The sequence below is a fragment of the Mirounga angustirostris genome, unplaced genomic scaffold (genome assembly GCF_029215605.1).
Source record: "Mirounga angustirostris isolate CCGP_5_RB_7025 unplaced genomic scaffold, mMirAng1.0.hap1 SCAF_2, whole genome shotgun sequence".
In the NCBI taxonomy this organism is placed as follows: domain Eukaryota; kingdom Metazoa; phylum Chordata; class Mammalia; order Carnivora; family Phocidae; genus Mirounga; species Mirounga angustirostris.
In genome coordinates, this window is record NW_026991710.1 from 181,755,722 (window position 1) to 181,780,505 (window position 24,784).

Genomic DNA, 24,784 nt, shown 5'->3' on the forward strand with positions numbered 1-24,784 from the left:
CCCTGAGGTCTTAGGACACATTACCAAAGCATGGAGCTTTTTAAGGGATGGATCTTGTGAATCTAAGCCAGACGGTTAAAGACATCAAAGCCAAGTTTGCAAGGAACCGACTGTCCATCTTCCTTCCTTCCCTCCACCACCAGAGGTTCATTTACTTCTCATTGTTTGATCTCAGAGAATTAAAATTTGCCTAGGCTACCAGGAAGCCCTGGAAGGTGCTAGACAGTAACATTTTCCACATGAATATTTTGAGACCCATGTTTTGCAACTTGGAATTCATAGCCCTGTGCAAGAAGTTGTTGCTAAGTGGAAATTGGAATTTAGGTATTTTTTCAGACTGATGCTAGAACTTTGGGGATGGTGATTCTAATAGAGCTAATTTTATGAACCTCTGACATGGGTGGTATGATCAGAAAGGTTTCAGTTTGGTACCGTAAAAGTTCAAACCCACCGCCTATCCTTTCATCACTAGGGCTTCACTCCTTTGAGACTTGGAGACTTCTTTTTTTTTTTTTAAGATTTTACTTATTCATTTGAGACACAGAGATACAGAGAGAGAGAGAAAGCATGAGCAGGGAGAGAGGCAGAGGCAGAGGGAGAAGCAGACTCCCTGCTGAGCAGGGAGCCCGATGCGGCGCTCGACCCCAGGACCCTGGGATCATGACCTTGAGCCGAAGGCAGACGCTTAACCGACTGAGCCACCCAGGCGCCCCGAGACTTGGAGACTTCTTAACCATGTAACCCTTTTGCTACTACAACTTGGAATTGAACCTCCTTCTCTGAATTTCTTATCTAGGGATTTTCACTTCATTTTGATGCTGCCTCTTAGCTAACAGCCCTCGAAAACAAGAATAGGACTTACTAGAGAAGCATGGTTTCAAAGGCACCAGGACGAGATCCCAGGAGGACAGGGAGCTGACAGAGATGAGTCAGTTCCAGGGATGAGATAAGTCTACTTGCACGGAGGACTTCTGTTCCCAATTTTTGGAACTGAGGTATCCCTCCTGTGTTTGATTGAGTGCATAACACCTCTCCTCCTTGCAGTATGCAGTGACATGTTTTTAAAATGGAAGGTGAATTTAATATGAAAAATTGTGAGCCCCCCCCCACACACCTGGAAATCACGAAACCAAGGCCAAGAAAAATGTCAAGTCGGCACTGCTGTGGCCAGAGAAAGCATAGTAGCCCGAGGCCAGTGACTAGAAATGAGAAAGTCTGAGACTGGAATATGGCAGAGTAAGTGGGGTGAACCAACCATCTCCATTTCCCTGGAACTGAAGGGTTTCCTGAGATTTGGACTTTAGGGCTGAAACTGGGACAGGCCCAGGCAAGTCAGAATGGTTGGTCAAGCAATTTAAATAAACACTGAGCTCTGTTCTTTACATGAGTTGGACTCTCCATTCAAAGGATTACTTGGTTGAGGAGAGTGTTTCTTCAGTGAAAACACCGTGTTGTGCCCTAGTCCAGGAGCATACATTTGGAAGCACACTTTCTTTCTTTTTTAAAGATTTTATTTATTTATTTGAGAGAGAGAATGAGATAGAGCATGAAAGGGTCAGAGGGAGAAGCAGACTCCCCGCCGAGCAGGGAGCCCGACGCGGGACTCGATCCCGGGACTCCAGGATCATGACCTGAGCCAAAGGCAGTTGCTTAACCAACTGAGCCACCCAGGAGCCCGAAATCTTTATTTTAAAACTGGTTTATTTTAAGCTGTCAGTAGAGGCTTTGAACATTTTATTCAAGTCTTTATTGTTTTCAAAACTCACATCATTGTCATAAATATGTATACTCGCATGTACTTGTATATCTAGCGAGAAACATAAACATGACAAACTATCAATAACCAGACTTGAGAAAAATTTTCTTTTTTTTTTTCTTTAAAGATTTTATTTATTTATTTGAGAGAGAGAGAATGAGAGACAGCGTGAGAGGGAGGAGGGTCAGAGGGAGAAGCAGACGCCCCGCCGAGCAGGGAGCCCAATGCGGGACTCGATCCCGGGACTCCAGGATCATGACCTGAGCCGAAGGCAGTCGCTCAACCGACTGAGCCACCCAGGCGCCCGGAAGCACACTTTCTGGAAGTTTGGTCAGAAGCAGGGCAAAGCTCTGGCTGGCAACATTCAAGTACCTTTATTTTCTAGCTTCAGATCCTGTGTATGATAAAATCTGGAAGAAAGGACAGAGATTCATGAAAAGCAGGCAGGAAGTCATTCTGGAGGTGACTGAGTGTATCGACTTACAGGAGATTGGGTGGACCTAAGTCCCTTTCAGGATACAACACTCATTCACGACAAATTGGTCTACACATCTTACCCAAGGCCCACTCCGTGCTTTCCTCCTCTTCGATTCCAGAATGCCGTTCTCTTACTTCTACAGCTGCGGAAAAGAAATACTGTTTATCCTGCAATGGTCTTCTGAAATTCCACTTCTTCAGAAAAGGTATCTCTGACCAGTTCTCTCCTTTAAGCTCCCACAGGGGGAACCTTCTTCAGTCGTTTGGGGTTGGCCTTCTGGTTGTGTCAAACCATGACTCTCAATGTCCTGTCTCCTCAGCTGGGTTGTGAAGAGTGGGCTGTCCACTTTTTTATTTTTTTAAAGATTTTATTTATTTATTCGACAGAGAGAGAGACATCAAGAGAGGGAACACAAGCAGGGGGAGTGGGAGAGGGAGAAGCAGGCTTCCCGCTGAGCAGGGAGCCTGATGTGGGGCTCGATCCCAGGACACTGGGATCATGACCTGAGCCGAAAGCAGACGCTTAACCAACTGAGCCACCCAGGTGCCCTATTCTTACCTTTTAAAAAATTGCTTCTGATTTCTTGCATAGTGTCTAGTCCGGAATTGGCTTGTTGATTGTCTAAAGCAGCACCATCCAACAGAAATATAAGGTGAGCCACATTTGTAATTTAAAATTTTCTAGAGTCAGGGGCACGTGGGTGGCTCAGTCATTAAGCATCTGCCTTCAGCTTGGGTCATGATCCCAGGAGCCTGGGATCGAGCCCCACATCGGGCTCCCTGCTCAGCGGGAAGCCTGCTTCTCCCTCTCCCGCTCCCCCTGCTTGTGTTCCCTCTCTCGTTGTGTGTGTCTCTCTCTCAAATAAATAAATAAAATCTTTAAAAGAAAAAAATAACATTTTCTAGAGTCATAGTGAAAAGAAGTCAAAAGAAACAGGTGAAAATCATTCTAATAATATATATTACTTAGCCCACCGTATCCCAAACATTATTTCAACATATAATCAACATGAAAAAACTATTAATGAGACATTTTTGCATGATTTTCATTGTACTAAGACTTTAAAATTCAGTGTGTTCTTTCACTCTTCGGCACATCTCAGTGTGGTCTAGTCACAAATCAAGTGCTCAAAAGCCACACACGGCTAGTGACTACCATATTAGACAGCACAGGGCTGAGTGATAATTTGAGGAAATTTACTGAAGCTGTTGATGGAGACTTACATGATAGAAGGAGTTTAGTTTGATTTTACCGTCAAGAAGTTTTTTTTTATAAGACCACAATCGCATGTCTTAACATGAGGAGAATAGAGATTAAGGATACAAATTCCTAGAAATCAAGAGAAAGTATTGTTTCCATGATAAAGAATAAATGGAAGAAGAGTAGCAGAACTCTGTGAACAGTGGAACATAAAAACTGAAGGAGAGAAGCAAGTAATCAAGGACTAAAAGTATTAAGCCTGGAGGACCAGGAGAATAGTAAATGGAAGTCAGAGAGAGAAAGAAAGAGACAGACCAGTCTAAGAAAGAGAGGGATTTGTTTTCAACCATGTATTTTCAGGTGCTGGCAAGTTCATCTCACCAGAGACATAGTTTGGAGCAAGGATGAAAGATGAGGCCTGGCAAAGTAGCTTTTGGGATCAATGCCATTTAATTGGTTGAGTCTGAGGATCTTAAGATTGTGAAGGCAGATGGAGATAAGAATGATTCAAAAATTTAATCTTAAGAGTTCCATAATTAGCAAGCAGGACAAAAAAGTGATAAGGATGGTAGGAAGAAAATTAAGAGATCACAGAAGTCAAGGTGGGGGAGACCATTTCAAAACAAAAAGGACCAGCAAGCAGGAGAGAATTTGAGGCAGATGAGAACAGAGCAAAGTCCATAGGATGAGCTTCGGAAGCCAACTCTAAAGCAATTAGAATCTTTGTCAAGCCTGAAGGAAAAAAGAGGATTTACATAAGCTGAGCTCTCTTCCAAACCCCTGGTTTTCAGTCCTTAGACCAATAGGCTGACCAAAGATGTTTGGATTGAGAAAGCTGACTTTTTCCAGCAGGTACTGTCCCAGCAGGAATCCTGGCAGAAGGAAACAGAGACCAGGACAGAGGGGTGGAGCTCTGGGTGATTCTTGATTAATGGCCAATGTAAAGAAACCCCAGAGACAAGCCAAGTGACAGGACGCAGGGAAATTCATAGGGAGAGCAGCGCAGGATGGAGAAACCATTGCGAAACCATTGTTTGGTCTTTGTTAAAAAAGACAAGCAGAAAAATACGAATTTCAAATCTAATTTGTCATTTTAAGGACTTACTTTTTTTCCAACCATTTTTTTTCAATATTTTATTGCTTATCTTTAGGGATAGGCAAATATGGAACGTGCCCAGTGGAAAGTTGCCTTTAATTTTTTACATGTTTTTGAAAGGGGAATGGAGAACAACAGTGGATGGAAAGCCCTCGAAACTCTAGTGGCCTGAACTCAGATCCAGTCCTTTTTCTCTGTCAAGCCAATTTAACTGTAACACAGTATCCAGTATCCGAAGATTTAGGGAAAAAAAAAGGTGGGGGGGATTTTAGCTTTGTCTTCACTGAGATAGCTTTAGGATAATGGAGTCAAATTAGAACTAGTAAGAATAAACTCAGGTCTTGGTAGTTAAAGTAACTTGCTTATTCATGGACATGAGATTTACTTTGGATTGTATTTGGCAAGTGTAGGAATAAAGGGTGTGGAATTTATTCAGCTACAAAAGTCCCTTGAAATTCCCTGCAATTTCATAAAACTTAACAGTTCAGATGCACAAACATTTCTGAAATCTTTGGGAGACAACCACCCAGATCACTCCTGCTGCTGAAAATGACTAAGTTGGATTTTCTGTTTCATCCCTAAGGAGGAAGCTGGACAGATGAAAGTGAAAATATAGTACACCAGACAGGGTGAGGTAGACCGAGGTGGGTGAAAACATGACTCATCTGGGAAGAGGATGCAAATTCCATTCCGAAGAGCTTGAACAGAACAGTGCAAATGGAAATGCAGATGAAGATGAAGTCAATATAGCTTAATCCATTTCAAATATTTTGTTTCTATCTATTCTAATTTCCTTGGCTCTCAGAGTCCATCTTTTTTTTTTTTTTTATTTTTTTAAATTCTTATGTTAATCACCATACATTACATCATTAGTTTTAGATGAAGTGTTCCATGATTCATTGTTTGTGCATAACACCCAGTGCTCCATGCAGAACGTGCCCTCCTCAATACCCACCACCAGGCTAACCCATCCTCCCACCCCCCTCCCCTCTAGAACCCTCAGTTTGTTTTTCAGAGTCCATCGTCTCTCATGGTTTGTCTACCCCTCCGATTTCCCCTGCTTCATTCTTCCCCTCCTGCTACCTTCTTCTTTTTTTTTCTTAACATATATTGCATTATTTGTTTCAGAGGTACAGATCTGAGATTCAACAGTTTCTCAGAGTCCATCTTAAAGACTCAGATCCATGCACGTTCCATCCTTTCTACACCTAAAAACATTTTAAAAGTTGAGAAATAACCAAAAATAAGACGTGAGATTCACAGTTAATAACTTCCAACAGGAAAAGGAATATATAAGTCAACGTCTCTAGTGCGTCAAGATCGCTATCAAACATTGTGCTTATTAGAAAGGACTTGCTCATTTTTGCTTAGAGATGAAATAGCTTTTATTATTCACACACATACACAATGTGTTCTTGATTCAGGAAGCACCAACATCAGATAGTCAGATTACCAGATAAACTCAAAGACTGGTATTCTGACTAAATTGGCAGTTTCTAAATGTCAGATAGATTAGTTTATCTCAAATCAATGTGGTGCAACCTCATCACAGACTGTCCCTTGAGGGTATTTAGATACAAATATATGGGGAAATAATTTCTTAAATTTAAAATAGCAAACTTTAGTTTCTTAAAAAAAAAAAAAAACAGGTGGAAAATTTTATATCGGATCCCTCACCCTTAGAAATTAAACAAAGTCTCTTTTTTTTTTTTTTGTAAAGATTTTATTTATTTATTCATGAGAGACAGAGAGAGAGAGGCAGAGGGAGAAGCAGGCTCCCAAGGAGCAGGGAGCCCGATGCGGGACTCGATCACAGGACCCTGGGATCATGACCTGAGCCGAAGGCAGACGCTTAACCATCTGAGCCACCCAGGTGCCCTAAACGAAGTCTCTTAAGTCTTGAGTTTCCTTCACCCGTTGGTGCAATGCCTCCTAACCCTTATGGGACTGAGTAAATTTGGTGTCAGAATCAACATGTGTCAAATCCCTCTATATCATTAATGATTAGTTGCACAAGGACTCTGTTTTACACTGTAAAACTAAGTTTATGTTGATAAAAACTCTATTACATAAGACATTTACTAGAACAGATAATAAATATCCTTGCAGTCTGGTGCTATTCAGACTTCTAGTTCTTCAAGGAGGTCCATTGATAGCTTCAAGGAGATAGCTGAACCCTGGAAATAGTCTTTGAGATTTTGTGCATGTAACATGTTTTGGAGTGAAGTCCCAAATCTTTAATTAGATTCTGTTAAAGAAGTTAAGAATGATTTAGAACACCATATTAAAAGTATATGTATAATGCAGCAATACGAATCTGGCGCTTTGCCAAAGTTAATACTATCACTGGTAGATGAATAAAAAGATATTTAGCACAATATTAAACAAAATAAGGTAGATCTTTCTATCAAACAAAAATAATAATATACACTCACTGTTCAATTCAGGCCAATGTTTTCTCCTTTCAGATTAAAATTAACAGAGTTTCACATTGTGACTTTAATCTTATCAGAGACTCCTAAAGTAAACAATAGCGCAGTATGAGAAACCTTGGTTGTGTAACTTCTGCTGTTTTGTTGTTTGTGGTTTTTTTTGGAAATAGCAAATGTCATTTTCTTATTGCCCACCTTCAAACAGTCATGACAACCTATTTACATTACTGGAATTTTCAGAATAGCAACTGCACATTTTTATAAACTTTCATGGTTTTTATTGAAATAGTACTATTTGACAAAGCTTCTATTGATCATTATCATTGGTATCTTATTACTCTTCTTATTTACAAATTCTTCTCAGAATGAACAGTAAACGGGAGACAAAAACCCCACTTGGAAGAACTCCACTTAGAGCTTTGGCAACGCCCCTGAGGCTGGGTCCTCCAAGGAAAGCAGGAACTCAGTTTTCCCTCCTGGGCAACCACGCTTCCCAGGCCCGACGCCCCAGGAGCCGGCCGCGCGCCCCGCGCCCCGCGCCCCGCGCACCGGCCCGGGCCCGGGGGAGCGCACGCCCGCGCGGGCCGCGCTGCAGGCCGCGGACCGACCCCGAGGCGCAGCGGCCGGACGCCGCCTACCCGAAGGGTTGGCCCGCGCGGCCGGGAAGGTCTGGACGCGCGGCGGCCAGCGCGGGGGAGGGAGGAGGCGGCACCGCCCTGCCCCGCGCTCCGCCCCCGGCGCGGCTACACAGAGGGGCGCCCACGTGCCCGGCCCGCCTTCTGCGCGCAGCGACCCGGGCGCTCCTCTCCGCGCGGAGCAGCGAGGCTGCGGCAGCTCGTGCAGCCTCCCGGAGACGCGGGCCCCCGACACGCTCCAGCCGCTCGCCCACCACCGCCCCCTCGACGCGGCCCTAGCACTGCCCCAGTAAGTTGCCTAGTGTCCGGCCACGCGCAGGGGTCGCCGGCGAGGGGCGGCCTGGGCACCGGGGCCGGAGGGGAAAGGGCTGGGCGGGGGCGCGAGGGGGCGCCGGGGGGCGCCGGGGGGCGCGGAGGGCCGCGTTCGGGGGCGCGGCCGCGACTCGGAGACGGACAGCGCCGGGGCGGCGGGAGGGGGCTGCCGCCGCGGACCCCTGCCCCGAGGGCTGCGCCTCGCCCTGGCCGCCCCGTGCGGCCGCGTGTGCCCCAAGGCGTCGGGGTCCGCAGCAGCTGCGCGGGTCGCGGCGGCTGGGAGACGGCGGGCACTACTTCGGGGGCCCTTGAGGCACTCTTGGCCTCGGTGGCCCTGGGCACCCACCTCCGGGAGCGCAAGCCAGCCCCCCCCCCCGCCCGCCCCGTTCTGCACACTGAGGGGTCCCTGAAGTCGCCTTGCAGAGATTCTTGGTTTAAATATAGAACAGCGCTCGGAGCTCTGGAAGGCTTTCGCGTCCTAGACCTGACCGGGACTGGTAGGACAGGTAAAATGTCGTGGTGTGTGTTTGGGGGTAACTTGAAAGTAAATGGGTGCAGTTTGAAACCCGTTGGAGATGGGCTATACTCTTTTAAGCCTATTTCATGCCGTCTGCAGCTTCGAACTCGAAATGCCATTCCCGGTGTTTAGGCGATCACCGAGCCCATGGCCTCAGAATATCCGTTCCTCCGGAGAACTTTCTGACATGCATTTACGCGTATACACAGTGCAGGGAGTAACGTCTTCAGAGATGGTATCTTAAAGATACTTAAAAATACGCTCACGGGCCCTACACGTCTAAGTGTTTCAGTGCCTAGATGTCAGGAGTAAAAAGGTTCAACCCATTCAGACTTTCATGCATTTATGCAGAACTGCCTCCAAAAGCGGTTAGTTGACTCTTAGTACTGGTAATAAGGTTTATCTAGTCGCATGTGCAGAAACATTCATCCTTTTAATGAGGGAATATCGTCAGATTTTGTTCAGATAGAGCTTTCTGAATGCTGGCGGGGGCTGGCATGTCAAGTTAGTGTGTTTGTGGCCTCTGACTTGATACGCTTGCACTCTTGCCCCAGCCAGTCCTTAAAACTTCAGTCACCTCTTTTCCCCAAGCATTTATAATAATCATCTCCCCAGGAAACTGCAAGCAGTTGTGTTTGTGCTCTTTTTCTAAGGGATGTACAGGATAAGAATAGCTTAAGTGTATACTTTCTGATGGCTGCTTTTTCCCTTTGTAAATTAAATCCTTTTTTCTTTTAGTTGTACTAAAGCTTGGTATGAAATGATGTTTTGGTGCAGAAGAATATATGCATTTTTAATTTTTTTCCTTTACTAAAAAGTTCCTAGTTGGCTACTCTGAGTGAATGCTGGGAGGCCACATTATTTATTAGGATTTTTTTCAGTTTTCTCCCTTGCCCTCAGTTGGTTTCCACATTGTGAATGACTGGGAAACGTCATTTACCTTAAGGCATTTTAATCTTTTAAGGGTGTGCCGTGGCCTTGGAGAGCAGAGTAAAACTCAGCCTGGTATCTCCTGGGATTCAGTTTGCAGAATCCATGGCCTCTTTAGCATGTCATTGGCAAAACCCTTTTGATTCCAAAGTCTCTAATCATTATCACTGGACTTAGAGTCTGTTAAAGAGAATTAGAGGCTGGGAGGGGAGATAAGGTAGCTGTTGGAGTTTGAAAAGACTGAGAATACTCTGGAGTTTTTCATCTTCTATTCTCATATATATTTTTTTGAACATATGTGCCTAAAGAATTTTTAGGGTCTTGCTTTCCGCTACATACCTGCTAATCTATGCAGAGTGGGAGTGCCTGGTCTCCATTCTGCATGGCCCACCTTTCGTTGTCTTCCCGTGCCTCCTTGCTGAAGTTCTCATCGCTTCTCTCGGCTCTTCTGGCCAGACCTGAGCCCTCATCTGTGGCTGTTTCTGCTCTTTTCAGCCCACTTTTTCAAAAGGGCTTTCTCTCATAGTTTTCCTTTGACTTCTCTGTTTAGCCTAGTTTCTGTCTTCTCTTCTGTTTTATTTGCTTGCTACGCCATTTATCCCTAGCTATATACCTATGTAAGTATTTTTTTTAAAGTGTTCAGGGCCATCTGCTGGTTTTATTTTGATGCCCTTCAGTGACCAACTTTCAGACCAGAATATTGAAAACAGCTTATGTTGCTATTTGTTTTATTATTTCTCCAAGCATAATATGAACATGTTGATTTTTAAGGACTGGCTTCTTGTAGACCACTTACTGGATGTCAGGACAAAAGTGAAATTTTCATTTGGATATATTTCTAAATATTGACATATTTAGTACTGTGTGCCTCATTTGAATGTCATCCAACTGAATATTGAAAAACTCAGTTAACTGTAGGATTTCCCTTATGTGATAAAACTCATCTAAATGGTCTGGAAAATCTGTGTGGTTAACTCATTTCTATACCTTTAATCTGAGTATACAAAACCATACCGATAAAGCCTTGATTAAAAAAAAACCTAATGAAATAATTCTTTTCATTGTCTTCCGTTTTAATAACTTTTCATTCTATTGCCTAACGCAATGTCTGCACATAACACATGCTCAGTATGTCTTATTGTCGAGTGAATGCCAACTGATTTCAATAATTTGAGAAAGGGTGTTATGTATGTCTTTGAATATATATTCCTTCGTTTAAAATTACTGGGTCCCTACTCTGTACCAGGCACCGGACAACCAAAAGTAATGTGTAGCTCTGATTTTGGAAGGATTCTTCAATTAGTTTTACATTTGGGAAACCCTTCACTGATGGATTTACAAGTAGTTTTTTTTGTTGTAATTTTATATAAAAACAATACCTGTAAACAGATGACTTGAGTACCATCTACACCAGAAAGCAAGTAAGGAACACACTTTCTCATATATGGAGATGATGCTGCTTACTGTTCCATCATCAAAAGCACTTATGCTTGGCATTTTCGTTTGACTGGTAAAACGTATTTACTAGTAATAGATTTGTCCTGATTCTTCTTATATATTCTTTTACTTGCCTTTTTGGCTATTGTTTTAGAAGTGATGTTTGTGTCTGTGGAAATGTTGTAGATGCCATTGACAAAACCAAACCAATAGTTGGGGGTTCATTTCCCCCGGGCTCTAAGTAGCCAACCAGGTTCTCAGTAGCTCAGTTAAGATAATCAGAGCATGACTTATCCATTAATTTTTCTTGTCCAACTTAATAAATATATATTGATCTGTGGAAGCATGCAGTGCACTACTGTTTTTCTTGTGTTTATGGACTCTTAAACTTTAAATGTTTCTGGGAATAGCCTCTATTGCTATTGAGTTAACCTTCTCATTGGTAAGTACCATCAGTATTGACTTTAAGATTTGAGTTAAAGTGGTTTTTATTTAAAAGGCTGGGTTTACATATGTGGGTTGCATCTCTTGGTTCCTGTTTAGACTTTTACTTTGGATCTCTCTGTTCAGGGAAATCTGTGGTTGCATTTTTCTGGGTGTGTATAGACATACGTTGTTGAGACTCTTGGGGTTTCTTACATCCAAGATGGAATCATCGGGCTACAGTGTCCTATGGGATGATTTCATTCTGCAGATGTTATAAATTTGATTTTATGCCTCTCTCCATCCCCCTTCAAAAAATAAAATAAATAAAAAACAAAATCCATACTCATTTCTGGTGCCTCATATTAGTACCTTTCTTCAGAACGTGAGCCAATCTGGGATTCGGCAGTGAAGCAGATGATACAAGAACATGTTGATTTTTAAGGACTTAAGGATTTTAAGGATTCTTAACCTTTCTTTCAGGAGTTAAAAAAAAAGCCCTATGTTGTATTCATTTTTGGAATATTTTTGAACAATACACAGCAAAGAATTTTTATGTCCCTTGTTGATTCTTGCTAGTTTTTCCCACAGTTCTGGGGAAAATTCTTTTCTTTCCTTAACCCAATCTGGCTTCAGGAAGCCTCCCTAGGTCTTTATACAATTATATGTAATACAATCCTGTTTATGCCATCAAAGCCTCCTTCCTAGTGAGCCTAGTGATCATGGTGGATGGAGCTTCATGTCACAGGGGATGCTGAATGATACTGTAATTAAGAGGCTCTCATTTTATTCTTATACTTTTGCCCCTCTCCCACTTTTTTTTTTTTAGTTCAGATTTTAAGATAAGTGGATCTGTTCTACTTAAAAATGAATAATTGTCTCTTCAAAAAAATCAAGAAAGAAAGTACACCTTAAAGCTTATTTTTTATTCATTTTACTTCTGTGTAGACCAAAAAATGTTACAGGAGTTGATACTTTGATCATTAGAGATAAAGATTGGTTGGTTAGGGTCTTTTCTTGCCTTGGCTCTGGGTATCTAGCTGTCATTTTGGTAAACGATGATAGTGATGATAGTCACTAGTGGAATAAGAGAGAATGGAGTTAAGTGATAGTGGAATTATGCAACTGTATATTGAACCTTAAGGAAAAAAATGGGGTCTCTTTGCATGTTCAGCCTTATTTTTTTACACTCAATATGAGCTGAGGGCAGATTTTCAGAATGCAATTCAATTTCTACTTTCAAAAATCACACTACAGTCTCTAGAACTTGAAATATATCTGAGTGGTGGAGTGGGAAGGCTTCTCTGTACCATATGCAGAGTTTATTTTCCCAAAGCGTGTGGGTCGTAATCCCTCCTTCTCCCCATTCCTGCTGTCTGGTTTCCAAAAGAAGGTATGCATTTGGTGGAAACAACTGGATTTCATTTTTGTGAAACTAATATGCAAAATTTACCACTACTCATATGCAGAATTTATAGTATTTAGCAGTTGTGTGTGCATCCAAGTTACTGAATACTGCTTTGATTCATTAGGACTGCCTTGGAATAGGAAATGCGACTTTGTAATTTTGATTCTAAGAATATCTTATGAGATACTCTATTTGGAGTCTTCCATGAATAGCGGTTAGTTAATCCATTTTGGATGAGTATGTGTTGTATATATTTACTGCCCAGATCTGGAGTCCGTAGAGAAGCAAAGGATAAATAACTTGGTTCCTATTCTCTGGGCGTTGACAACCCAGTGAAGGAGTTAACAAGTAATCATACAATGGAAAGAGAATGATAAAGCTGCCATTTGAGTGACACAAAGAGCTGAAGGTATCAGGAAAAGAGATAACAATCTATTCTAAACTTTACTTTTTTAAAAAAGTTTGTGTTGTGTTTCTGACATAGACTAAATGCCCATTCAGTTTAGGTATTATCATCATTATGGTTACCATTATCGCTGTTAAAGCCAATCTTCCTTCTCCTCTAGTTGCTCTTTGGTAAAACTTGAGTCACTTGGACTTGAGTTTGGCTGAGCAGTTATTCACCAAAATATGCATTTGGGAGGGCGATAATACTTATTATTAGTTTAGCAAAATTGTTTACCATTTATTACCCTGGACCTCTAGAAAATTATATTTAACTGTAAATTCAAACTACTCTGAAAGGTCTTAGAAGAAAAGTTAAAACACAATAGGAGGTTATATTTTAGATGGAAATCTTGAAGAATAAAGCCATTCCAAAAGTGCAATCAAATTAAGAACATGCAATTATTTTAATTTCTCACTCTAACAGTTGCGTTCTTACATTAGGCAAGCATGGCACATTTATGCAAATTTAATGAGTTTAAAACCCATAAAGAACCTTGTCAAGAATGGAAAGATCGCAGGAGGTCTTCATCCATCCTCCCATTATTGCTTCTCGCTCAAGACCAGGAAAGCAGTCCCTGTCTCTGCTTGAGTGATAGTCATAATCTTTGCTTTCAGCTTGGAATGGACAAAGGATGGACAAAAAGTGCTGGTAGCTGAAGAGATACTTGTCTACCCCACATTAGAGAGGAAAGAGCTGTTTTGTTAGAAGAAAGCACATTTAGTTTAGTGTCCTACCGTTGACCTAGTAGAAGAAAAAAAAAGTTTTAAAGGGATTATAGAACCCAAACTATATTTCAGTTCCTGTCAAACATAGTTCTTGGGTGGTGTGCGGAAGGTCTCCATGAAGACATGGAGTTGAGTGCCACACCTTCACCTTTCAGATTTCAAGGTTCTTGTGAACATACCATTGAAAACAAAACACAGGGCACCTGGGTGGCTCAGTTGGTTAAGCGACTGCCTTCGGCTCAGGTCATGATCCTGGAGTCCCGGGATCGAGTCCCGCATCGGGCTCCCTGCTCGGCAGGGAGTCTGCTTCTCCCTCTGACCTTCCTCCCTCTCATGCTCTCTGTCTCTCATTCTCTCGCAAATAAATAAATAAAATCTTTAAAAAAAAAAAAAAGAAAGAAAAAGAAAACAAAACACAAACACCTGATGATTGATCCTGAGAGGGGGTGGGGGGTGGGAAGGACAGGTAATTAATTTGCATCTTTAGTTTACCAGACAAATCTTTCCATTTCTGCTAAGTAAAAATCACTTCACAGGTTTTTGTTTACTGGACCTTAGGTGCTCAGAATTCTATTAATTCTAAATTATTTGTAGCACCCTGCTGTCATGCCATTCCTGATCGGTTCATGTATGACCAATAAATATTATTTCGAAGTTCTTGGGTTGGATGGTGAGTGGATATTCATTGTATTATTATTTTAAAGTACCATATGAATAAAAAACTTTAAATTTCTCCTGAATAAATTAGCAAATAAAAGTCTTTACAAGTGTCTTGTGTTTTTCCTTCAAGTAGAGAACATTTGTATTAAATGAAATTTTCCCCTTTCATTCAGAAAGTGACTTTTCTTTTCCTCTTGAAATTCACTTTATGTTCACTTCTGTAATGTTCCTGGTCTCTTGAAGCAGAGGATACTTACTATTATTTTTGCATGGGGCTCATAGTCTACAAAGATGTTTGCAACTCCATAAAAATCGAAATGAAAACTTACTGATAGTTTGTATCAACTTAGTGTGGCTTCCTCTGGGAAATTCTATGTCCAATAAATTCAGGCTAGTCTGTGTCGACTTTTTATCTGCTTTTGTGACCATATTAAACATAATTTTACATTTGTGTTTGAATCCAACAGCAAGTTTTAAGGGGTTTCTTTAATTCTGTTGTTATTTGAGCAATTGTTTGGGAGACATTTCTGTGAGACCTAGAAGGATCCAGAGGTAAGCTTTGACACTCCATCCTGAGGGCTCATTAACACTCTGGAATGTCTTACCACGTTAGGAATCTAACTATTTTTTTTCCAGGGCAGTCTATACAAGAAAATGAAGTCTAATTGGCTGTGTCTAAGCAAGCAAAGTGGGATTGCTATTTCACTCCTCAGGTTTGACATGTTGCATTGACCTAGACTTATCTGAAGGAGTTGACAGAAGAATACGAAATGTCATCTAAGTCCAAAACCTACTGAGAGTTCACTTTGCTCATCACCAAAATCAAACATCACTGCTGAGTTTTTTAGTGAGTTTTAGCTTAGGGTGAAGATTGAGCACCTACTCTGTGGCATGTGAGGATATGCCATGTGAATGAGATGCTCCAGTGGATAACAGTTTAATCACTATGGAACTTGACGGTATTCAAGAGTTACTTCCCTACCAAAGCCTCTCCTCTTTGGCTACTCAATCTATATTACAAATTTACATGAACATTTTTGGAAGGGAAGGTAGCAGAATCATTTAATGTATTAATGTAATCATAGTAGAATTGTCTTAACATTTACAACTTGAAGTCCATGCTGTTTGAGCAGTGTCTGAAATTTAACTGTCCACATCTTAAAAGATTGGACAAGTGAATCAAATGGGAGAAGTAAAGAGATTCAGGTTGAAAAGGAAAGATTGCATTGACTTACTGTCTTTTTAGTGAAAGGTTTCATGACAAGTTTCGTACAATTTGGATCAACTGTATTTGAACGAATGGTACTTAAAGTTACTTGATAGAGAAGGAGCCCCTCCTTCTTCTGTCCTTTCTGATTATGTTTTGTTTTCATGGAAGGAAGAAGAACCACACATACATGTCAAAAATACAAATGCCCCTGTAATCTTCTGTAATGTATCTGGCAGTTCAAGCTGCCCTGAATTCATACCTGGGGTTTTAGGAACCCCCAGGATGAGAACCCTGTGATCCAGAAGCCATTTCAGCTCCTGGGAAAAGTATCTTAGGAGAGGGTATTTTGGGGCAGAATGGGACCTTCTTGGGTCATACATCCTTTCTTCTTACTGAAAGAAGGCTGCTCACAGCCTCCATGGTGGAGCTGAGAAGACTCAGAGGTAAGTGTTGGTGTGGGGAGCTCCACTTAAAAGCTATGACCTGAGCACAATGATGACCATTCTCATTTGTGCTATGTTGGAAGCAGTTGCCTGCCATCAAAGGAACACTTTGGACATCAGTTACCTCCAGCATCACCATCTTTCTTTCCCCCAAATTCTCAGAGCCACAGATTTCTATGTCCGCCTGTGGGCCAGGAAATAGATTCGATTCTAAACTTAGTTGAGATCACTTTAATTGAATATTTGTAAATATATACATAAAAGAGAAGGAAAAAAATAATGGATAGCAATAGTGCCCTCTTTTCTTATCTAAAATTGGAGCATCTTCAGAGAGACATTTGAAATCCAACCGTATGGCTCAGTGTCAGTCTGATATGGATCTTCTTATAGAAAGCTCTGGAAGTTAATAAAGGTACAGTTTAATGGAACTAAAGAGGTCATGCAGAACTAAAGAGTGACTAACGAAGAACAGAATTTTAAAGTGGGTTTCTCTGCTGAAATTCTTGTCTTTTGCAAAACTTGCTTGACGAGTGGTTACAATTTGTAATGTTTTGTTGCAAAGAGCCCTCTTTAAATGCATTACATTGGTGCCCTCATGGTTGTGTAGGTGGAGTAGGACTTGTGTATGCAGTGTTCATCAAGAAAAGAGCACAAAGCACATTTGCATGCCTTTGAGAAGCAACAGTGGGTGTTGATAAAATTTGTAGTACTAGAGCTTTGAAAACATATCTTGGGCGGGTGCCTGTTTTAAACTCTTCTGAGAAACAATTTCACCTTTAAAACAAAAATCACTTTTTCGCTAGATGATAAGACATTCGTAAGGCTCGGTATCCCAGAAATTTGGTTCTGCCGCTGGAAAAATGGTGAGGCACTGTTGTGATAGCTGGTTTTGTATTCCAAATCCTAAACTCAGCAATACATTGAAAAACTGTCCTGTGGGCAATTTGTGAAACTTTGGAAGTGTTCGTCTCCAGCCTCCCTGGCCACGGACAGTTTCTGAGCTCCTGGCACGATGCATATATCAGCCAGACACAGTGCTAGACAAGTTGGGAAGACAAAGAGGTAAGTTCCTGAGAAGGATATTTTAGACCTCTCTTTTTATAGGTTAAGAAATTGAGATCTTAAGCGGTTTAACTTATCTGAGGTCAGAGAGCTAGGCCCGGAGTCAAGACTTGATTTCAAGGTTTTGATGTAGCAAAAGCACTGATTTATATCAGACTGTTCTGCTTCTGTGAAAGCAAATCATAATCATAGTATACCACTTACGTGGTAGGAATTTTATAAATAGGAATCAAAGTACAATTTTAACTTTTAGTTTTTAAAATTTCTTGGAAATTAACATTTGAATAAGATGTTTTCATGTAGTGGCATTCTTACGATGTGAACAATTTTTTTTTAAATGCCTTGCTTTTCAAAAAAAGAAAAACATAATCTTAACCTGAAAAGAAAAGGACTTTAGATGTGGGTTCTAAGCTATCTAAATTCATTAGGATTTCAACCTCCTAAGTGGTGCTTTTAAGCGAGTAAGTTCTGTTTGGAGTGCTATTGTGCTATCTGAAAAAAAAAAAAAAAGCTGTTTGTTTTTTTTTACTTCTTCTGATTATCGTAGGTAACAGATGGTTTGCACTTAGTTCAGTGAACCAAACAAAGAGCAGACTTTGCGTAAAATTTCTGTTGATACTGCATTTTATCTCACTGAAATGGGTTGTGTGAACCTTCTGAATAATGAATAGCATATTTACATTACTCTGATCTTTTTTGCTACGGAGTTCAAAATAAGTATGAAGGACAAACCTAGCATTGTCACTTTAAAAGTTATACAATATTTAAAGTATTTCTTTATTCTTACTACAATGCCAACTCTAAGCATGTTGCAGACCCCGACTACTTCCAAAACTGATAAATTGCTCCAGTGACTTTGAAAGCTGCAGGGACTTTGATCTCATTGAAGTACATTGGAATAATAGTAACTTAATTTTTGTAAAGATTTGAAACCGTAAAGCCTCGAGGACCCCATCGTTTCTCTAACCCCCAATTTTGAAATTATTTAGTACAGTTGCTAATGTTTGACTTCTTGTTGATCGACCAGCCTGTTCATAGCTGTTGCTTAACTCTTGTGTGACATCTAAAAGGTGGAGGTGATGGTGGCGGGAGGCAGGCGGGATGGTGTGGCTGCTGCGGGGGTGACTTGGTGAGTGGGGAGCACAGACACCAGCTGCAATTGGTACCAATGGAATTGAAAGCCCATTTGAAAACTTGATTTCGTCACACACAATTTTAATGCATTACCTGTTAGACCAGGGGAACCGGTTAAGTTAAACCATATAATTTCACTTCTAACTTTGTATGCATGAATCAGAATTCAGGCTGTTTTCAAGAAGTGGAAGAAGAGTGCTCATCTTACTGAACCAAGTGTAACTTCTATTGAGTGAAATAAAAAGTGAAAAAAGAATGCAAGAGTCCTTGTTCTTTTTTCTTTTTTGCCCCCAACAAAATGATGCATGTAGAATAGTGTTTTAAGGCAGAGTAGGCAATTTTCTCCAGTGTTCACTTTAACAGAACTTAGGCTGAAATTGTTTCCTGAACTGAATTTTCCACATCTTTGAAACATCAAATACAGCATTGCTAGTTTTAATAAATCATAAGATTTTAGGCTCAGAAGACACCTATCCATTTCATTCCAAGCAGAATCATGCCTAACTATTCCTCATAGGTGTGTGTATCATGGAAGAGTGAGCTGGAGATTGTATGTGTGCAGACATCTGCAGAAAAGTCAAAATTTCCTAACTGGTAACATAAATGATGATGTTTTCATATTTAAAAACAATAAAATGCTGAGAATAGCTATAGCTGTAGGAAAAAAAATCTGAATTTCTCTTTCTTAATTCCCAGTAAATGCTGATTTTTTTCCAACTCTATTTCAGTGCTTAGGAAAAGAGGGGCTTAGAGCATCAGAATATCCCTTAAGCTCCTTTTCTGCTCTAGAAGAAAAATAGCAAGTAGACCGTTCCTATTTATTATTCCCTGGGTTTTCCCACCAAGAGTTTCTTGAGGTCTTTTCTGACCATATCAGGTATGATGCCACTCAGATGTTAGAGACCCTGATATGTAGCTGGGATGTACTGGGGGTGGGGGCCGCTGTAGCTGCTTAAGATAATTCAGCTTGTAATCAAGGAAGCATTTACAGCAGGCTCCAGGTTTTCTCCTCTCCCCCACTCCTCTTAGTCTCCTTGTCCTCTTTTCTTCTTCATCCTCCTCCTTCTAACTCCTTCCCAGTCCTCCTCTTGGTCCCCTTGTCCTCTTCTCCCTCCTCTTTCCCCTCCGCCTTCTTCTTCCTCCCTCCGCCCCCTCCTCCTCTTCATCCCCTTGTCCTCTTCTGCCTCCTCCATCCTCTCCTCCTCTTGGTCCCCTTGTCCTCCTCTCAGTCTCCCTCCTCCCCTTTCCTTCCCCCTTGTCCTCTCCATCCTCCTCTTCATCCCCTTGTCCTCTTTTCTTTCCCATCCTCCTCTCCCCTTCTCCTCCCCTTCCTCCCTTATCATTCTTCTTCTAGTTGGAAGTGAATGGGCAAACTATGTAGTTAAACCTGAGCCTAGTGCTCACCAGAGCCTCAGCTGTCAAGGCTGAGCTCCTCTGTAGACCATGTTCTGGGAGTCATCCTTAACTGTCTCCTGTCCTTGGGACATGGGTTGTATTTTCTCCTTTGGATGAGGTCAGCCTTGAAGAACATTGTTACGTGCACTTGGCAGAGGCTTTGGCGAGTACGCTAGTCTGTGGGGAAACCATCATCAGCATCTGCCTTCCCTCCTCTCCCTCGTTCTCTTTCTCTACTCACTTTCCCTCAAGCCTGACTCTAAATGCTAACTTCAGGATGATGGGCAACCTTTTCAGAACATAAAAATGAACAGTGAATATAGGGAGGGTAATTCTCTAACTTTTTAAGAAAAATCTTCATCTTCATCCATTTGTAGCATCCCTTTAACTTTGTGTGGAAGAGCACCTTGTAGTTACTCTCCAAAAAAAAAAAAAAAGCCAATCTGTTTTCTCAAGAAGTCTGCCTGTGAGTCATCACTTTTAGTTATTGCTTTTTCAAATAACTTAAATGGAGCTAGTTTACGACTTCAATTAGAGTAACATAGTTACTGCTTTTGGAAATCCTGTTATTACCAGTTACTACATTTGTTATTGTACAAATTATTCAGGGGATAGAATTCAGTGAATTAGCTTTGTATTCAAGTAATATCTGTCTCTCAAGCCTTAATCAGTATATGTTTTAAAAATTATTACATTTAAAAGACATCTCCTGGCAGAACATATTCTAGATCAGCTTTTTCAAGACTAATGACCATTTTATATGAACTTGCTGCTACAGGGTACTAAACTGGGGGTTTTACGAAGCCCAAACAGCAACCCATCATTGAAAAAAATTTCCCGTTTATAACTTAGACTGTGAAAGCTAGAATTTAGAGAGTTGGAACCCCGACTAGGGCCACCTCTTGACAAACTGGGACATAAAGAACCAACAATTGTGCAGCATTATTTGGTATTCTTTAAGCAAATGAAATCTTTGGCTCATTGGCTCAAAGAAAACTTTAAGCTTTATAATTTCATTTTTTTTCTTTTTAAAACATAGGGCCACTCAGTAGTTACGAATGCCCACCAAGTGCAGAACTTTTCCATGTACTTAGACACAGACACAAAGTTGAAAAGGGACATGTTCTTTGAGCTCTTAGAATTTACACTCTAGGTCAAACTTATTGGTATCTCTATACCCAAAACAGAGTAACAAATGACATGGCTTTTTTTTCTAAGCCCTATAGACATACACTCCAATATCTATCATTAAAAAATAGAACCCAGGGTGCCAGGGTGGCTCAGTTGGTTGAACATCCGACTCTTGGTTTTGGCTCAGGTCATGATCCTCAGGGTCGTGAGATCAGCCTGCATCGGGCTCCACACTCAGCGAGGAGTCTGCTTGGGATTCTCCTTCCCTCCCTCTCTGTCCCCCCCCCCCCCCACTTGCATTCGCTCTTCTCTCTCTCTCTCTGTCTCTCTTTCTCTCTCTCAAATAAAAAAAAAAAAATAGACCCCAAGTTGTTCTGGAATAAGCTATATATAGCCTTTCTCAACACTCTTTTTTTTTTTTTTTTTTGAAGATTTTATTTGTGAGAGAGAGCACAAGCAGGGGAAGCGGCAGGCAGAGGGAGAGGGAGAAGCAGGCTTCCTGCTGAGCAGGGAGCCCGATGCGGGGCTTGATCCTAGGACCCTGGGATCATGACCTGAGTCGAAGGCAGATGCTTAACCAACTGAGCCACCTAGGCGCCCCTTTTCTCAACACTCTTAGTCTTTTTTCTTCAAAAAAATTTTAATTATGTTGAAATACACATAGCATAATATTTACTGCCTTAACCATTTTTAAGGGTACATTTAAGTAGTGTTAATTCACATTGTTGTATAACCAATCTCTATAACTTTTTCATTTTTTAAAACTAAACTCTATACCCATTGAACAACTTACTTTTCCCTCTCCTCTCAATCCCAGATAATCATCATTCTATGTGTTTGACTACTGTAGTTACGTCATATAAGTGGAATCAAACAGTGTTTGTTTTTTTGTGACTGGCTTATTTTACTTAGCATAATGTCCTCAAGGTTCAGCCATGTTGTAATATGTGTCAGAATATCCTGTTTTTAAGGCTGAATAATATTCCGTTGTATATTTAGACCACATTTTGTTTATTCATTCATTTGTCAAAGGGTACTTAGATTGCTTCCACCTTTTGGCTATTGTGAATAATGTTGCAATGAACATGGGTGTGCAAATACCTTTTTGAGTCCCTGTTTTCAATTCTTTTGAGTATAGACCCAGAAATGGAATTGCTGGATCATATGGTTATTTTATTTTTAATTTTTTTTTTAAAGAATCGCTATATTTTTCATATTGGTTGTACTATTTTACATTCCCACAATAGTGCCCAGGGTTTACGATTTCTCCACATCTGGGCCAACACTTAACTATTTTCTGGTTTTTCTTAGTAGCCATCCTAACAGGTGTTAAAGTACTTTTATAGTTATAAATTGTCTCTAAACAAAAATAAAATCAGGTGTTTTACCTTCATTCACACAAGTAGAAGTTTAAAATATTGCCTGATCATTTTTCTAAGGTTTAAAAAGTTTCCATTTATTCTCAGGACCAGTTGCCTTTTGTATACTTCTATGTTATAGCATAGGTCAATAAAGAAAGTCCTGAGCTTATCTCAACCCCCAAGTAACATATAAATATCAATGATGTACATGTTCCACTCTTAGAGGATTGCTTGGGAGCAAAAGCCCCTCTGCACATTCATGAAGCTTCCTTGACATCAAAGAGGCTCCCACTGATTTGGTTCCAATTCCCTGGGTCCAGGCATGTAATGCAAATGAATGAAACTGGTTAGTGCAAAATAGTAAGGTATGTGGTGAACCAGAGAGCAATCTTTTAAAAATACCACGTACACTAAAACATAGGTTGGGAGTTGGGAGGAGTGGCTGATAAGGAACCCAGCAGAGTCCCTGACATTATGAAAAGAGTCAATGTGGCATGAGAATGCAGCCCAGAAAAAAAAAAAAACAAACCTTATTTTTATTCTAGCTCTCTTTAAATATGCCCGAACACACTGTGAATAAAGCAGTTCCAAATATCTTTTCTCCTCTTAAAAATGAACATAGAAAGGAAGAAGCTGGGAAATATGTAGCAGCAGTTTGATGGCAGTTGACTCCTTGCATCTAATTCTGGAAGAACTTAAACTTTTAAGTTTTCCAGATTTCCCTCTCCTCTTAAGGCTATTCTGAGTGGGAACAAAACTCAGTCTTACCTGGGGAGAATGTCTTTTCCCTGCTTCTATGTTCATCTCTTGGGCCAACTTTATTATCCTTTCATTCAGCCAAAAGTGCGGTCTTGTGAAGATGATCAATTAAAGCCTCATCTTCCAGCAGATGCTACTTTTTCAAATTCATGAATCACAACTACCTTAAGTCTTGGAAGCATAACAGTAATGAGGATGAAGGCAGTGGAAACTGATAAATTTTGCTGAAATGAGAATGATAAAATCTCCTGTTGGTGTGTGATCTTAATATTCCCAGTGTTTAACATTGTCATTATCTGGGCCAAAAGGGTAAATGATAGAGCTTTTCTTTTCTGGTCTTGTAGGACATTGTTTTTTGCAGATACATTGGTAGAGTTGCTATTAAAGGCAGGATGTGCTGTTGTGAACTAAATATTCTCTACAGGGGAACAGGGAAAGAAAGGAATCACAGTTGCTAGCCCGAAAATAGACTTGTTGCATCAGGTGAACCTTTAAACTTGAGAAAGGTTTACCAAATCAATATTTATTTGGTCTGAATAGCAGATATGTAATGGTGTAATACCCCTTGACACTTTTCCAAAGTCATCACTATTATGAGGACATACCTTATGGTTTTGTTTTGTTTTTGTTTGTTTTCTAGTCACTGTGCCCTTACATGATTACATGTTTTTAAGGAGGGTGAAGACAAAGATGTTGATTGGGATGGCAGATTTTTTGGCAATATGGACTTTGGTGTAAATTGTCTACTTGTAATCTAACTGCTGGTTTATACATATGCAGAGAATCATGAAAAATGTAGCTTTTCAGTCATAAAAAAGAAATTATATCATTAAATCAGAGAATCTGAGTTGGCAGATACCTTAGCTAAATACCCTTTTAATGAAACCTGGTTCTGCAAATTTCTGAATCATTCTGAATCACCTGTCCTCTGTTTAAAATAATGACAGAAATCTGACACCTTTATTGGTAGGCAGCTTCTTATGGGTGGAAACACTATTAGGGAGGTCTGCATTTTATTGGGTCACTATTTTAGTCTTTTTTGTATTATATCCTTTACTTGGAGTTTTGTGTCCTAGTATAATATGGACAGTGTTACTGTCTTCTTACACATTGCCATTCACATATCTGAAGAAAGTTATTGTTTCTAAGTCTTTTTCTTCCCCTAAGAGTGAAAAGAAGTGAAATGTAGAAATAGTACGAATTTATTTTTCGTAAGTTCTTTGCTTTTTGCCAGATACCTTTCTTGGTGTATTTAATCCTTGTAGCTGTTCCTTTTCAAAGATGGAAAGATGGAGACTCCAGTGACTTGCTCAGACACATGGCTGGTAACTCTTAGGCTTATAGGCTGGGCTTAGATCAGGGTTCTCTCTGGGCCCCAGCTCTATCACTGCTTTTTGTACCCAAACCCCTGCGGCTGCTTTCATTGCTCAAGTAGTGACATGGTTTCCAGACCCCTCACCATATCCTAGTCACTCTTTACTGGACGTACTTGGTCAACATTTATGAAAAGGATGGTGGCAATCATCCATTCGGGAATTACTTGAGTATCTATTATGTGCTAGGCACTCTCTAGGTATTTGGAATACACCAGTGAACAAAGCAGTCAAATGAAATCTCTGCCCTCGTGAAGCTTCTATGTTGTGAGGGTTTACCCTGAGGCTGAGGCCCCTGGCCCCATAACCAGCACCCAAGAGGAGTCTGAAACAGGGGACTGGAGAGTTAGAGCAGACACTCTGTGCCACTAAGGAGTTAAGTGGGAATTCTATGTATAAAACGTCAAATGGTGTATCAAATACGTATCTAACATCTCTGCTCATTTCCCCCTTTTCATC

The 24,784-nt window shown here is 40.7% G+C and overlaps 1 protein-coding gene across 2 annotated transcripts in view; it reads left to right on the forward strand.

The window, feature by feature from the left end:
* Positions 1 to 7,719: 7,719 nt before the first annotated feature.
* SLC7A2 (solute carrier family 7 member 2) overlaps positions 7,720 to 24,784 on the forward strand; it is a 64,234-nt gene continuing 47,169 nt past the window's right edge. For both annotated transcript variants that reach the window (XM_045879728.2, XM_045879729.2), the window contains exon 1: positions 7,720 to 7,886. The gene's annotated coding sequence lies outside the window, so the exon portion shown is untranslated. The remainder of the gene's footprint in view (positions 7,887 to 24,784) is intronic.